The sequence below is a fragment of the Odocoileus virginianus genome, chromosome 25 (assembly GCF_023699985.2).
Source record: "Odocoileus virginianus isolate 20LAN1187 ecotype Illinois chromosome 25, Ovbor_1.2, whole genome shotgun sequence".
Lineage (NCBI taxonomy): Eukaryota > Metazoa > Chordata > Mammalia > Artiodactyla > Cervidae > Odocoileus > Odocoileus virginianus.
In genome coordinates, this window is record NC_069698.1 from 50,105,810 (window position 1) to 50,123,183 (window position 17,374).

A 17,374-nucleotide genomic window follows, 5' to 3' on the forward strand; every position below is an offset into this window, starting at 1 on the left:
CTGTCGTCGCCCCCCACCCCACACACAGTGTTTCTACTCATACTCCCGAATTTCTTCCCTACAACTGGGCTGTGACAGGACTTAAAAGTGAGCCGAATGCAGGGCGAGGAAGCCGGGTCTGCATTTTCATTTTTTGTTCCAATCTGTGAATTAGAAGTCCCCATTTTCCCATCCTAGTCACGGAGAAGTCCCAAATGGTCCCTGAGTGGAAGAAGGGAGAGATTTACTAGGCTGAATCCTGGTCCAAGTCAGAGAGAAAAGTATTCTTTAGAAAGACATCTTCTGATGATTGTTTTGAGAGACTTTCTGGTAATCCCCAGCAAATCTGCATGTTAATAGGAATCATTTACTCAAAGCAGGGGTCCAAGAAAATAGCTTTACATAATAACAGTAGCTTGATTTGATTACTTCAATTTGGTTCTTGCTATAGAATTAAAGGTAAAGCCAAGCTTTTGGAAGTTTTACAGGATGATAAACAAAGCAGGAATAGTAAATTAGGACAAACTCTGGTTTCAACCTGCACATCTTTATTGCTTCTAATGAGCAGGGAGATGTACACAGGCTCGGAGAGTAAAACCCATTGATAATCTCCTTAGCACTCTGGATAATTTATCAGTTTCTTTCCCACACTGAGGGCTCTAAGCCTGTCTAATATTCGTTAAGGTTTTTTGGCAGCTTCTCCATAAAAGAAGCGATTTTCTTTCTCATAAAAGCGATGTAGTTTTGTTCAGTTGCTCCCCAAAATGCTGATCGACATTTCCAGTAGCATTTGGCCATTTTGAGTCACAGCAGCATTTTTAAAAAATGATGTTATATTCACAGAAGAATGGGCTTCCCAGGTGGCGCTAGTGGTAAAGAAACTGCCTGCCAATGCAGGAGAAGGGAGAGAAGCAAGTTCTATCCTGGGTTGGGAAGATCCCCTGGAGGAGGGCATGGCAACCCACTGCAGTATTCTTGCCTGGAGAATCCCATGGAGAGAGGAGCCTGGAGGGATATAGTCCATAGGTTTGCAAAGAGTTGGACATGGCTGAAGCGACTTAGCATGCAAGAATGCACAGAAGATTTGCAAAAATAGTCCAGAGGGTCCTGCATGCTTCACACTCAGTTTCCCTTTAGCATTTGAAATAATCTTAGAACAACTATCAAAATTAAAAAACTAATATCTGCATGATATTATTCTCTAAAGTACAGAACTCATCATGTCTTCTGTTTTCCACTTACGTCCTTCTTCAGTTCCAAGGTCTGGTTCAGGGTACCACATTGCATTTAGTCATCGTATCTGACAAGCCTTCTCCGATCTATGACAGTTCCATACTCTTTCCTTGATTTCATGACCTCAATCCTTTTGAAGAGTACCAGTCAGTTATTTTATAGAATGCCCCTATTTTAGTTTGGGCGGCTCTAACAAAGTACTATAAATTGGGTGGTTTACACAACAGACCTCTATTTATCACACAGATCTGGAGGCTAGAAGTTCTTGGTGAGGACCAACTTCTGGTTAACAGTCACCTACTTTCCTCTTACATCCTCATATGTCAAGAGGGATATCATCTCTTTCATAGCCCTTCTTAGAGGGCACGAATCTCATTCAAGAGGGCACCACCCTCATGACCTAATCACCTCAAAGGCCCCACCTCCAAATGCCATCACATGGGGGGCTAGGGCTTCAATGTATCACCATCAGTTCAGTTCAGTTGCTCAGTTGTGTCTGACTCTTTGCAACCCCATGGACTGCAGCATGTCAGGCCTCCCTTTCCATCACCAATGACCAAAGTTTACCAAAACTCATGTTCATTGTGTTGGTGATGCCATCCAACCATCTCATCCTCTGTTGTCCCCTTCTTCTCCAGCCTTCAATCTTTCCCAGCATCAAGGTCTTTTCCAGTAAGTCAGTTTTTTGCATCCAGTGGCCAAAATACTGGAGTTTCAGGTTCAGCATCAGTCCTTCCAATGAACACCCAGGACTGATCTCCTTTAGGATGGACTGGTTGGATCTCCTTGCTGTCCAAGGGACTCTCAAGAGTCTTCTCCAACACCACAGTTCAAAAACATCAGTTCTTTGGTGCTCAGCTTTCTTTATAGTCCAAGTCTCACATCCATACATGACCACTGGAAAAACCATAGCTTTGACTAGACACCTTTGTCCGCAAAGCAATGTCTCTGCTTTTTAATATGCTGTCTAGGTTTGTCATAACTTTTCTTCCAAGGAGCAAGCATCTTTCAATTTCATGGCTGCAATCTCCATCTGCAGTGATTTTGGAGCCCCCAAAAATAAAGTCAGCTGCTGTTTTCATTGTTTCCCCATCTATTTGCCATGAAGTGATGGGACTGGATGCCGTGATGTTAGTTTTCTGAATGTTGAGTTTTAAGCTAACTTTTTCACTCTCTTCTTTCACTTTCATCAAGAGGCTCTTTAGGTTTTTTATTGCTTTCTGCCATAAGGGTGGTGCCATCTGCATATCTGAGGTTATTGATATTTCTCCTGGCAATCTTGATTCCAGCTTGTGCTTCATCCAGCCCAGCATTTTGCAAGATGTACTCTGCATAAAAGTTAAATAAGCAGGATGACAATATACGGCTTTGATGTACTCCTTTCCCAATTTGGAACCAGTCTGTTGTTCTATCTCTGGTTCTAACTTTGCTTCTTGACCTGCATACAGATTTCTCAAGAGGCAGATAAGGTGGTCTGGTATTCCCATACTTGAAGAATTTTCCACAGTCTGTTGTGATCCACACAGTCAAAGGCTTAGGTATAGTCAATAAAGCAGAAATAGATGTTTTTCTGGAACTCTCTTGCTTTTTTCAATGATCCAGCGGATGTTGGCAATTTGATCTCTGGTTCCTCTGCCTTTCCTAAATCCAGCTTGAACATCTGGAAGTTCATGGTTTACGTACTGTTGAAGCCTTGCTTGGAGAATTTTGAGCATTACTTTGCTAGCGTGTGAGCTGAGTGCAATTGTGTGGTAGTCAGAACAATCTTTGGCATTGTCTTTCTTTGGGATTGAATGAAAACTGACCTTTTCTGGTCTTGTGGCTACTGCTGAGTTTTCCAAATTTGCTGTGCCTATTGAGTGCAGCACTTTCACGGCATCATCTTTTAGGATTTGAAATAGCTCAAATGGAATTCCATCACCTACATCAGCTTTGTTTATAGTGATGCTTCCTAAGGCCCACTTGAGTTCATATTTGAAGATGTCTGATTCTAGGTGAGTGATCACACCATCGTCGTTATCTGGGTCATAAAGATCTTTTCTGTATAGTTCTTCTGTGTACTCTTGCCACCTCTTCTTAATATATTCTGCTTCTGTAAAAGTATGTCTTTTGTAAAATAAGGATATTCTTACTGGACTAGAATTAGAAATGAAGGATGAGGAAAATTGTTAGAGAATTAACAAATAAACGGGGACAATACGAGCGCGGTGCCCCAGTGGAGATCCAGCTGGTGGTTGATGGAGTCAGACCTGGGAATCTCCTTGTTTGAAATGCAGATAAAGAATGAAGGAAATAAGAAAGACGTCTTCCCTCTCTCTCCATCCTTTTTGTTTCTATCTTGTGATAATAAAATGATCTTTCTCAGGGTTCTACAAAAGGAGGATACTGGTATTTTGTTGTTTAGTCTCAGAATTGATTCTTGCACATCTGTTTATACAGCCTTATCCTTCTTTACCAGGGGTGCCCAACTAGAATCACGATGAGGTGAAGAAGGAAGAAGAAGAGAAAAAGAAGAGGAAAAAGAGGAGACCCCAGTCTAGAAAAATAAATAGATATTTGTACAGAAGGTAGCAATACACACACACACACACCATACCATATGCCATGGAATCTTTCAGGCAAGAAAATTGGAGTGGGTTGCCATTTCTTTCTCCAGGGATCTTCCCGACCCAGGGATTAAACCCAAGTCTCTTGTGTCTTCTGCATTGGCAGGTGAATTCTTTATCACTAGCACCACCTGGGAAGCCCCATGTACATATATTGGGTTGGCCAAAAAGTTTGTTCAGGTTTTTCTGTACCATTTTATGGGAAAAAATCTGAACAGACTTTTCAGCCAACCTAATGTGTACATTGTATATACATCCTTATGTTGCTAGAATCTTTTACATTCTCTCTCTCTCTGATAGCTACCTTTTATTTGTACCAGACCAGTGATACCACACATAAAGTATCTGTTTCTCTATTTGGATACAAAATATGCAGTCCAGGAGATCTAGGTGAGGCCCATGGTATTGAGCACGTTGCTAGCCGGCCACTTAGATCTATATGACCTTCACGACCAGCAAAGATCTGAGCAGTGGGGTTCATCTGTGACCTCCCAGCCATTTGGCCATAGTCAAATAAATATTTGATTTCTATGTGTTCTCTTCATGGTGAAGATCTCACATTATGCCTAAGTGCTTGACTGATGGGTTCAATGTGTGGCTGCTTTTGAGTAAATAAAAGGTACAGTTTTTCTTCTCAAAATATGAAAGAATAGATCCAGGTGCTATATGAAGGAATAGATGATAATGAGAGTCGTCAGCATAAAAACAGAAAAAAAAAAAAAAGAAAAAGAAAAACCATTCCATAAGACAAAAATCTGGCTATTCACATATGAATAAATAAGTTTAAAATTCTAGTGAAAAGCCATCAGCTAAAGTTGAACCTGTGTTTATAAAACTCTGATTAAGAAGGCAGGGACGGGAACTTCCCTGGTAGTCCAGGGGTTAAGACTCCACCTTCCCACACAGGCTGTGTGGGTTCCACCCCTGGTTGGGGAGCTAGGATCCCACATACCTTGCAACCAGAAGCCCAAACAGGAAGCAGAAACAATATTGTAACTAATTCAATGAAGTCTCTAAAAGTGGTTCATAAAAAAAAAAAAAAAAACAAAACAAAACAGGGCAGGACACATACAAACTTTTTAAAGTTGTACTTTTAAAAGTTGTTTTTGCCTAAAATTGTTAGTTTTCAAACAAATTTTGGCACCATCTGAAGTTAAGTGTTGGAAAGGAAATGGCAACCCACTCCAATGTTCTTGCCTGGGAAATGACAAGGACAAAGGAGCGTTAGTAATCTAGAAATGTAATTAATGTGAAACTCCTTTAGCTTTTATTATGCAGATAATCAGGTATTGTTTGGGGTTCCCCACAAAGTCCATGTAAATATCCCTGCTAACCAAAAGGCAGTAGGAACTCTCTACTTATTGGAGCAAAGTTGTGGACGATTTTTTTTTCCCCTGCAGATAGGCTGGCTAGATGAGGTCCCCAGCAGCATCTGGACTCATCCTCCATCACACACACACATCTGTGTCCCCCACTTTGCAGGCACCGACACAGACGTCTCCACAGCAGCTGGTGGGCTGGACCCAACCAGCCAGTGTGGGACAAACAGAACGTGTGATTGATGAGAACAGACCCTGGGTCTGCGAGGCAAGCAGTTCCTTGCACAGAGCAAAGGATAAGGGTGGACAGTCAGTTTGGGGGCAAGAAGCCATATCCCAGCAACTTGCAACGCCTTTTCTCTTCCTACACAGCCTGGCATTGTCTGTGTTATAAAGCTGCTCAGTGCCCTTGCTGCAATATACAAGGCCCAGTCCTGTCCTCTGTGAACAACTCAAATATGAATTTTGAGAGTAGTGGGCGTCATTCACCCACCAACTCATAACAGAGTCCCAGTCGATGAGGGGAGGAAGGAACAGAGAGTGAGATTTTGATGCTTTTTGTTTGTTTGCTTTAAACTTGGTAGCTGGGTCTTCTTGCTTTTAAAATAAGCTTATCTGGGAACATTGAAAACCGAGACCCACAGTCCCTCTCCTGGGTGAAGGCCACATGGTCCAAGAAGCCACGTGGGGCAGGAGGCCAGGATGTACCATGATTTGGGTGTAGAAGAAGCAGGGCTGGAGAAGGAATGCATTTCACTGATTTCACCCATGTTTATGGTCCTTCATGAGCTCTAGGGGCTTCCCTGATGGCTCAGATGGCAAAGAACCTGCCTGCAATACAGGAGACCTGGGTTCGATCCCTGGGATGGGAAGATCCCCTGGAGAAGTGAATGGCTACTCACTCCAGTATTCTGGCCTGGAAGACCCCATGGACAGAGGAGCCTGGTGGTCCAGGAGTTAAGAATCTGCCTTCCAATGCAGGGGACTCGCTTGTGATCCTTGGTCAGGGAACTAAGATCCCACACTCCCCAGGGCAACTAAGCCTGGGAGCGCTGCAACTAGAGAAAGCCCGTATGTGGCAAAAGACACCCAGTGGAGCCAAAAGAAAAAAATCCAAGATGAGATTTTTTTGCACAAAGGCCAAACCTATTTTGTTCTGATTAGAGTCTTTTTATTAAAGTAATCATTTAATTTCCAAACTAGGAACCCAAGTTACTTCACAAGGTATAAAGATTAAGATAAACAGGTCGGTAGGTGAGTGAGGTAACAGAAACACTTAATTGAAGCTGTGCCAAAGAAAGTGTCTCTGAAAATAATACTAACGTTTCTTGCTAGACAAAAGTGAAAATGCAAAAAATAGCCACTTTCAATTTAAATGAATTTTTGGCCCATATTTCTACTATCTCATGTGACAACTGTTTTCATTTACTTGTGTTCGCACGCATCTTCCCAGGTGGTGCAGTGGTAAAGAATCTGCCTGCAACGCAGGAGACGCAAGAGACGTGGGCTCGATCACTAGGTCGGGAAGATTCCCTCCTCCAGGCAACCCACTCCAGTATTCTTGCCTGGAGAATCCCTATAGACAGAGGAGCCTGGCGGGCTACCGTCTATGGGGTTGCAAATAGTTGGACATGACTTGAGCGACTAAACACACACACGTATATTTTCATTGGATTTCTACTTACAAAAGTAATATTGTAACATCATTTCAGTCATTCTGTAGATATATTGTTCTCTTCCATGGCCCAGAAAACTTAGCAACTTTATCATTCCCAGTAGTAGAGAATATTCCAACATATCAACATTTCATGCTTTGTTTATCCAGTGCCTATTGCTAAATTTTTAGATTATTATATTCAGTTTTTCACTGTCATAAATAAAACTGCTATAAATTATCAATACATGCATCGTTTCTTCTTTTAAATTACTTCATTGAAATAAATTCCAAAGAATGAGATGACAGGGTCACAGAGCACAAGCGTTTTTATGACCTTTGACTCGCATTGATTGGCAAACGCCCTCCAAAGGCATTGTATGAGTTTCTAAAGAGTGAAGTATCTGCTTCCCCATGGTCTTATTAGCACTGAGTTATAGGATTTTCCTGTATTTTATTTCTCCAGTCTCAATGGATTGAGATTAAATACTATGCTCATGAGAGTAATATTATAAGTATTAATAGCTGCATAATTTATTGATTACTTAATAACACTTGGGCTATAAAGAAAGGAAAAGAAAACAGAAAAAGCAAGCCAAATCAAATACTTGCTTAGTAGTGCTAAATGCCTTTGCACATTAAATATCTGTGAACACTCCAAGCTTCAATACTGAGAACAAAGGAATCGGCCCTGAAAGACTTAGAATCACTTAGGTACCCCAGAGTCAGATAACTCAAATTTAATTTTATGAATACCTTCATACACTCACAAAGCTTGAAACTTTGCTAAAAGATTAAGACTAAGGGAAATGAATGCTAACTTATTTTATCAATGTCTAACGTACTAATTTTAAGCAGCAAAGACTTTTACTCTCTGTGACCTCTTGCAAAGACTTCCAATTATTTCACAGTGGCTTTTCTGTTTTGTTTTGTTTTTCCCACTATGTCTCAAGTGATCTTGAATAGGGAGAGGAAAGATAAACGGGTGAAAGTAAAATAACAAGGGCAAGAGTCTGTAGTTCCTTTTATAAATTTTGCATCAGCCCTGACCCTGTTTTATGAAATACTGTGCAAACACGGAAATGGGTAACTCATTTGTCAACGCACCTTGCGGATGCCGTGGTTAAAAGAAAACCCCCTAAACATCTAATTCTTTGTGACCAGTCCAACTCAAAGACAGTTTCTTCTTAAAAGTGTGCCTTAGGATTCCTGCGACAGCGTGGCTTAGAGCAGTGCGTGCCCAGTCCCTTCAGTCGTGGCTGACCCTGTGACGCTATGGGCTGCAGCCTGCCAGACTCCCCTGTCTACGGGATTCTCCAGGCGAGAATACTGGAGTGGGTCGCCATGCCCGCCTCCAGGGGCTCTTCCTGACCCCAGGGATTAAACCTGCATCTCTTACGTGAACCTGCATTGACAGGCAGGTTCTTTACCACTGCTTCCACCTGGGAAGCCTGGCTCAGAGTAGACATACTATTAGATACACTGTTGTTATCGTAGAGAGAAATCTGCTTCAGCTGCATGGGCATCTCTTACTAGCCCACATCACAGCCAGTGGACTTGGTGTTTGTAGCTCGGAGGACAGGAGAACAAGAACATGTAGGTTCAATACTTTAAGGCCCACCCATATCGGTCATGGAAAAGTATAAAGCAGGAAGCCCAGAGGGTAACTCAGATCCACCCCTACCTTCCATCAGGACTACCCAGGAGGAAGGGCTGGAACTGAGCCCGGGGCCATCGGAACAGGAAGGGACTGGCGTTTGTATTCACTGTTAGATCTCAGGGTGGACGGCTCAGCACAAGCTCCTGGCTGGGCCGGGACGCGCTGAGTCCAGTGGGGCTGTGAATTTCCCCCCCCCCACCTCCCGCCCCCCATCTTGCTTGCTGCTGAACTCTGCCATGGGTGGTGACCCCCCCTAGTGAGGGAAAGCCTTTCCAGGCACCCTGGGGCTGGGTTAGGGGACAAGTGGGAAGGTCAAGTACTGGGAAGGGTGAACTAGAGAGGCGTGGTCATTTGCCAGAGTGGACCCTTCACTCGGAGAGAGGAATTGTGTGAGCGAGGCCCCTCGGGCTGGGAAAGAGCTTGTTCAAGGAGAGGATCCATCAGTGTCAGGGTCCGATTCAGAACATGGCAGCTCACTGATTTCCATGCCTTAAATTACACATACTGGCTCATCACTGGGAACCCTGCCTTACCAGCGTAATGAGCATTAAGCTGAAGTACCTTTATTTAGCTCTTAAGAAAACTCCTGACCAGGTCTGCCTGTGAATGGCTATGGGGAGGAAGAAATGGGCACAACCCCTTTGGAGGCTGCTGGGAACCAGTAAGTGTTCGACTTCACTCCCCCTCTTTGAGTATAAACGGACACTGAATTCTAACTCAGGAAAGATGGTTCGCTGGGGCATGAGCCCACCATCTTCTTGCTGGCTAGCTGGCTTCTTGCTTCTAGCTGGCTTTCTGAATAGAGTTGTTATTCCTCGCCCCAGTGATTCGTCTCTTGATTACTGGCTCTAGCTTAATCACCCTCATTTCCATAGTCCCTTTCAAGGCTTGGAAAAGGCCCTATCACCAACTCGTTCACATGGTGGTGATTTTGTAAAATTTGTGTCTGTTCGATGTTTTCACCAGAATCCCCAGGGATCACTGTCTTTTTCTTCTCTGCCCCTTCCCCACCTGCCTGCGCCTGTCGGTGTTGGAGTGGCTGAGAACACCTGGAGAGAGGACTAAGTGGCCCTTGACTTGGAGGGTAGGTGTAATTCCCTGGGATAGACTCGTGTGCTTGGCAGTCACTTCTCTATAGTGAGGTTACCAGCGTCTGGGTTATGGAAATACCTTCTAGGGAAACCCCTGCTGCCAAGTCCCCAAGTGTGGAGTCCCCAAGCAGAGTGACAAGAGAGGGCAGAGCCAGAGACCACATCATGATACAGATGCATCCTTGATCCCCAGAATCTTGGTGGTGGTGGAGAGACAAGGTTTTTTTGGTTTCTTTAAATTCTTATTTATTTATTTATTTTGGCTGGGCTGGGTCTTTGCTGCAGCGAGTGGGGTCTACTCTCTAGGTGCGGTGGCTTCTATCGCTGTGGGACACAGGCTCCAGAGCATGGACTCAGTAGTTGGGGCACATGTGGGATCTTAGTTCCTGGACCAGGGATGGAACCCATGTCCTGGTGGACTTTTAACCACTGGACCACCGGGGGACATCCCAAGACAAGGTCTGAAATGTATCAAGCTGGAAGCGGTCTGTGGAAAAGCGTCGCAGAGGGGTGCCCTAACTTTGCGTTCATATTTTACCCAGTCTTCTCATCTGTACAAGCTAGATTTGCTTAGCCTGCTCAGGGCTTATCCTGGAGCATCCGAGGGGGACGCCTGCATGCAGAATGCCATCTTTGTGCTTCATCCCAAAGTGCTGTCATGGAGACACATCCCTGGGCTGTGGGGACGCTGGCTCTGGTCTCCTAGCAGGAGACGTCCCCAGGGGAGCAGCAGCTGCTTGGTCCCCTGGGGACACTGGGACCCAAGAGCCTGATACCTGCGAGCTGTGGTCTGCCTGGGCGCCTTCCTTCCTGGCCACATGGCTGCTTTTGGCCAACAGCTGCCCGTGCGCGGTCCCTCTCCCGAGAATCTGTGTGGCCATTCACCACAGGCCTCCTCTTGGAAAGGCAAAGAAGGTTGCATTATATTAGGTAAAGCTTATCTTTCGCATCTGCCAAGATCCGCAAATTTCCCCTCTCTCTCTCCGCCCCCAGCTCCCAGCCCCTCTGGCCTCCCTTCTTCTTTACCCTCTCTGGTGGGTTTTCAATAGTGTGTGCTTTTTCCCCCCCTTTCTCCTTTCTTTCTAGTCAAGACAGGGTTGTCTCTCTGGGTGGAAAAAGGCCGTGTGTTTGTGGAGTGCAGCTGCATTTCAAAGGTACTTTGTTGGCCAGTTATGAATTTGCCTTCGCTAATGTGGGGAAACAGGGAAATGCTTTAGCTTCCCTCCTCTGCCCCCCCAAACTGAAATTGATGTTATTTCTTTGCCAGTGGTACCCAAGGAAATGTTTTGTTCCATTTCCTCCCCTTTCAGGCTGAGCCCTATTTATGTTCGGAGCTGGGGCCCTGCCACTAAGAATCATTGTCGTTACCACCAGGGTCTGAGGCTGGCCAAATTCAGCAGCTGTGGTTTCATGCCTACCCTCACCAAGGTTTATTTCCTTGACAACATGTTCTTGTTTGGACCAACTTTCTTAGTCTTTCTCTCGCTGCTTTTTTTTCCCCTCCTTCTTTGCAAACCCCCCCTTACAGTTTTGTGGGGCTTAAAATTAGAAAAGAAAAAGCGTGTATATGTGTGCCTCTGTGTGTGTATCTGTGCATGTGTGTGTGTGCGCGCTTTAGGAGCAATGGGCAGAGGACTGGAAAGGAGATAAAGAGCCTGAGAGCTGAAGAAAGGATACACAGGGCCGGAGTAAGGGGCTAGTGGTGGGAAGTTTTCACCATAAATTACGGCATTAAATTTGTTATCAATTTGATGGCCCCTACTCTTCTCCAACCCCCACCCTTGCCGAAACTGAGTAAGACTCACCCTCGGCCCGCCTCACCCACCCTAGCCTTTCAAATGGAATACCTAGGTGGCCCATGGGACCCCTGACCCCTATATCCTGTTCCTTTCTTCCTGCCCTGCTACTTTTTCTCTCCGATAAAAGGAGAGAGTGAGAGATAATTAACAAAAAACATGGCCCCAGGACAATGAAACAACTGGCCTTGGCCGGCCAGAAATTTATCCTGGTTTTCTAGGTGAACTTTCTTCCATCAATCTTTCCTTTAACCTCCATGTTAGTGGAAGCAATAGGAACACCCCTCCCTCCCCTGAGCAAATGCTTTCTTTTGAAGGGAAACAAAAAAGGGGGCTCAGCGAAGGCTGAGGTGAAATCTGGGTGGTATGGGGCACCGCACAATGGGGCCGCTGTGTTTTACAACAGGGGAGGGGCGGGTGTGACTGGTCTGATGATGGAAACAGTCCCCCCTTCCCCAATTCAGGCCTACAAACGCATCTTCTGTTCCACACGGAGCTGGACAGAAAAGAGAAAAGTGACAAAGAAAAGGGGTGGGGGCGGAATTCAAACAAAACGCGTGAGGCTGAAAAATCTCCCTGCTCCTACATGGCCCGAGAAAGGAAATGCATCAGAGAGGCTTCGGGACTCCTCGGGGCCACATCTGAATAGCTCTAGCTGGACTCTGATTTATCGATGGAGCTTAAGCGACACGTTAGAGAAAGGCTCGGGGGATCCTTTGTCTTCGGCAGAAAGAACAATGGGCCACAAGGGCCCGGATCTCTTGGGACGCTCTTGGGGCATGCCTTCCTCTTGCCCTCTCCTCTCTGCAGACGCCAGCGGCAGTAAAAACGATTGGTGGTGTGTCCGGGAGAGCTGGTGACAAGGCCGGGCCACTTGAGGTCTCCTTAAGAGGGTATTATGGTCAGGGAAAATATCTGTGCTGTGAAGATGGCACACTCCATTTTGTTAGGGGCTCTTATCCGTGTGGGATAATCGCTGCCCTCCCCGCCCCGCCCGCTGCCCGGCTGTCAGGGGCGCAACCGTGGCCAATTCACGGCGCCCTCAGAGAAAGCCCCTTCTCGGCCGCAACCAAGACGGAAGCATTGTGTTCCCCTCCTTGAGCCGAGGGGAAGGTGACCACGAGGGCAGCCCGAGTTGTAAATTACCGTTAAAACAAAACCGCACAGAGCCTTCTCTGCCCTGGGTGGGACCCCGTCCAATAAATGATGGCTGGACCAAGAGGGGGACTCCAGCAGAGACTGGGCGCTGGGGCGTCCCTTCCCCTCGGGGCTGGGAGTGGAAACGGCTGAGGGATAGGAGTCTGGGAGGATAGGCTGGAGAGTCCATGAGGTCCACAGCTTGCCCTGGAGAGGCGAGAGGGAGACCGTGCCACCTCACATGGTTGCCAGGTCAATTCAGTCGGGCCCTTTGTGGCCCAATGCCTACCTCTTCCCGCACATCTTCATCTGCCAGGCTCCAGCCTTAGCCATCATCCAAGGGAAAGGAGAGAGGGAGGGAGAGGGGAAAAGGAAAGAAAAAGAGAGAGCCAGATAGAGGAGGGAGGAACACAGGCAGGGAGGAAGAAAGAAGGCAGGAAGGCAAGACAGAGGCTTGGAGAGAGAGAAGAAAAGAGAGAATGAATGAGAATGGAAAGGTGGCAAAACGCTAACAACTGGTCAATCTAGGGGAAAGACAGAAAGTGAGGAAAGAAATGTTCACGGATTAAGATGTAAGTAAGTCATCCTGGCTTATACATGCATTAACTTGAATTTCATGCTAACTAAACCAGCCCCTTTGTGGTCTAATCAAACACACATTGTACATCTTCCCTAATTATTAAAAAAAAAGGGCACACTCACCAGAGGTTAAAAAAAAAATGTCCATGTTAAAAATAAAGGTTAAATGCCTCCCTTCCTGGGACACCACGGCTGATGCTCCTTCAGTGATAAGACTCCCTTCCCCGGTATCAAGGCCATGCTGACTCAATTGCGTACATGCTGGTCTGTTAATGCTTTTAAACCCTGAAGGAATGTATCCCTGACTTGTTTGATATTCCTTCTCTGACAAGATAGAACACAGGACTTCTTTTTTTCCCCATTTATTTTTATTAGTTGGAGGCTAATTACAATATTGTAGTGGTTTTTCTCATACATTGACATGAATCAGCCATGGAGTTACATGTGTTCCCCATCCTGATCCCCCCTCCCACCTCCCTCTCCACCCGATTCCTCTAGGTCTTCCCAGTGCACCAGGCCCGAGCACTTGTCTCATGCACCTAACCTGGGCTGGTGATCTGTTTCACCATAGATCATATACACGCTTCGATGCTGTTCTCTCGAAACATCCCACCCTAGCCTTCTCCCACAGAGTCCAAAAGTCTGTTCTGTACATCTGTGTCTCTTTTTCTGTTTTGCATATAGGGTTATTGTTACCATCTTTCTAAATTCCATATATATGTGTTAGTATACTGTATTGGTCTTTATCTTTCTGGCTTACTTCACTCTGTATAATGGGCTCCAGTTTCATCCATCTCATTAGAACGGATTCAAATGGATTCTTTTTAATGGCTGAGTAATATTCCATGGTGTATATGTACCACAGCTTCCTTATCCACTCGTCTGCTGATGGGCATCTAGGTTGCTTCCACGTCCTGGCTATTATAAACAGTGCTGTGATGAACATTGGGATGCACGTGTCTCTTTCAGATCTGGCTTTCTCCAACACCGGACTTCTTGGAGCGGCTTCTCAGAGTTATCTAAGAGGCTGTCTTCTGGTTATAGTCCTCCGTTTGCTCAAATAAAAGTCTTTTCTATCCACATCATAGGTTGTTAATTGGTCATTTTTGTCGACAGAAGAAAGGAAGGAGGAGAGAGACAGAGACACAGAGAGAGACAGAGAAGGAAGGGAAGGAAGGAAAGGCCACCATTTTTAGCTAAAAATGACAGAGGATCAGTTTACTAAAAGGGGTTCCTCATCCTTGCTCTGAAGACATGAGCTCTGTGTCTATAACATGCTAACACCAAACAGATGCTGGCCATCAACAAATAATGGCATCACCGTGTACATGTCAGACTCATTATAACCAGCCCCTGTATTATATTGTTTATCCAAATTAATTCCAGAGTAACGGATGACATTTTCTCCTCTGTCAAAGCAACAAGTTCTCAAGACTGTCAATCACTCTTCCTCAATTACATTGCATACATCCTTGGTTTTAAACAGAGGATACCGAATTGAAATGAACTCTGTTTGTTGGCTCAGGGTCAAGTAAAATAGAACGAAACATGCCCTGTAAACCACACAGCACAAGGCAGGTACAGGCCAGTTTTCCTTCCGGTGACTCTGTTCCCAGGCTGCACAAGCCAGGCCACGCTGGCTCGGAAGGTCTGGTGTCTGCCGTCACTTTCGCAAGCTACCTTCACTTTGCTTTGTTTTCCCTGTTGGCTTGTGAAACCAGATTACCATGTCCATCGAGTGACTGTCAAGACTCTGGCTTTGTGACCCTGGACAAATGATGTAATGTCTCTGTGCCTTAGTTTCCTCCCCTGCAACGTGGAAATGGAAACAGTACTTACTTTGGGGCATTGTTGAGAAGATGACATAAAATAACACATCGAGTGCTCAGAGCAGGGACTGAAGTATAATAAATACACACTAAAATATTAACTATTATTAAAATGATAATTTAGCATAACTAGGAAGGAAGGTCCATCTAGTCAAGGCTATGGTTTTTCTAGTGGTCATGTATGGATGTGAGACTTGGACTATAAAGAAAGCTGAGCACAGAAGAATTGGTGCTTTTGAACTGTGGTGTTGGAGAAGACTCTTGAGAGTCCCTTGGACTTCAAGGAGATCCAACCAGCCCATCCTAAAGGAGATCAGTCCTGGGTGTTCATTGGAAGGACTGATGTTGAAACTGAAACTCCAATACTTTGGCCACCTCATGAGAAGAGTTGACTCGTTGGAAAAGCCCCTGATGCTGGGAAAGATTGAGGGCAGGAGGAATAGGGGACAACAGAGGATGAGATGGTTGGATGGCATCACCAACTCAATGAACATGGGTTTGGGTAAACTCCGGGAGTTGGTGATGGAGAGGGAGGCCTGGCGTGCTGCGATTCTTGGGGTCTCAAAGAGTCGGACACGACTGAGCAACTGAACTCAACTGAACTGAACTGAGGAAGGAAGGAATTGTCTGATGAGTAACAGGCGGAGATTTCAGTGCCTGCATTTTGTATAATAAGAAAGTCTTTAGTATTAGCTGGCTTCCTTCTGACTTCTTTGCTTGGTTCTCTTCCATATGGTTACCTAGGTAGCTGCCTTCAGAAAATTCAAAATCGTCATCTCAGCCCTCTGGGGCTGGACTAGTCTCATCAGCTGAGGATGTTTTCTAAAGTGCACCAGCTCCAGACCTGCACCCCTCCTGTGCTCCACCTGCACTCACCCCCACATTTGTGTCTCACCACAAGCAGTAAGAATAACAATGATGACAATGACTGTGCCTCATTTAGCACCCGCCCTGTGCCAGGCACGATGCTCAATGCTTTATCTACATCCTGAGTTCTGTAGCTTCACTGGTGGGTTTTCTCTTCGAGTCCATAGATGCTGGAGACACATTCATTTTCCCATAAGAGTCTGATGCTGGGAGGTAGACAGACATGCTTGGCATCACCCAGCGGTTAAGAGCACCCATGTCTCCTGACTCTCGTTAGGCGCTGTGCTATCGCGTGATGTCATATTCTTGGTCGGCCTCCTAGTTTCGCTTGTAGTCTCACTTGTGCTGTGTGCTAAGTTGCCTCAGTCACGTTCAACTCTTTGCAACCCCTGCCAGGCTCCTCTGTTCGTGGGATTCTCCAGGCAAGAATACGGGAGTGGGTAGCCATTCCCTTCTCCAGGCGATCTTCCCAACCCAGGGATCAAACCTGTGGTTCTTGCGTCTCCTGCACTGGCAGGCAGGTTCTTTACCACTAGCGCCACTTGGGAAAAGTCTCCTCAGCCGTTTCCAGTAGTCTCACTTACGGCATCTTTTCTGAGCACTTTGGTAAAGCAAAGCAGAAGGCACATGGGGATGACTCGGGGCTGGGAGGGGCTCAAAGGTAAGGGGATCATTACCCCAACACAGAACACAGACTCCCCTGCGTCGGGGCACCCGAAGGATAATTCTCAGGGGAGCAGAGGAGGGCGACCCAAGTGACCTTCACTGAAGCTTGTTTTTAATTGACTAAATAATCTGATTTTACTGATGACGCATGATTGCTCTAAATTAATCTCAAGTTCCAAAAAGAACCACCAGTGAAAGCTCCATAGATTCATTCATATATATATATATATATATATATATATATATATATACATATATATATAAAATAACACACGAACATATGAAAAGGATCATGTACTTGAAAATCCTTTGTCCTATTTTGTTTCGTTAGCAACAGACTGTGATGTTCAATAACTTGGACTCTGGAGTTTTTATGTCCTCATAGGGCTCTTGTAAGAAGTAAGTGAGTTAATATCTATAATAAAATATTTACAATAGCATCTAGCGCATGGACAGTGTTATAAATACAAAGGGAATTTTGTCATGAAAACAAAATAAAACCTGGTTTCATGTATCAACACATTAGTTTTCATCTTTGCTTGATTAACTGCATTAAATTCCATCTTGTCATTATTTATTGGATGAGTTTCCTAATGATGGACATTTAGGTTTTTCCAACAGTTCTGATTATAAACAATGATGCAATGAACATCCATATATATAGATACACGTTTTAATTCTTATCCTAGTATTTCCTTTAAGTAACTTCCTTAGAGACAGAGATACTGAATCAAAGACAACAATATTGCTAGATTATAATCCAGAAAGGTTAGATGAAATGGCATTCTCACTATGGACTATGAGACCATTTCTTCAAATCCTCACCAGTCATGTCAACATCATTCTTTGTCATCATTGGTATTCTACAAGAAAAAAAAAATGAGGTCTCATTTTGACTTGTATTCATTTGATTAAAAGAGTTGAGTATATTTTCATGTTTTGTTTATATCCTCTGCCC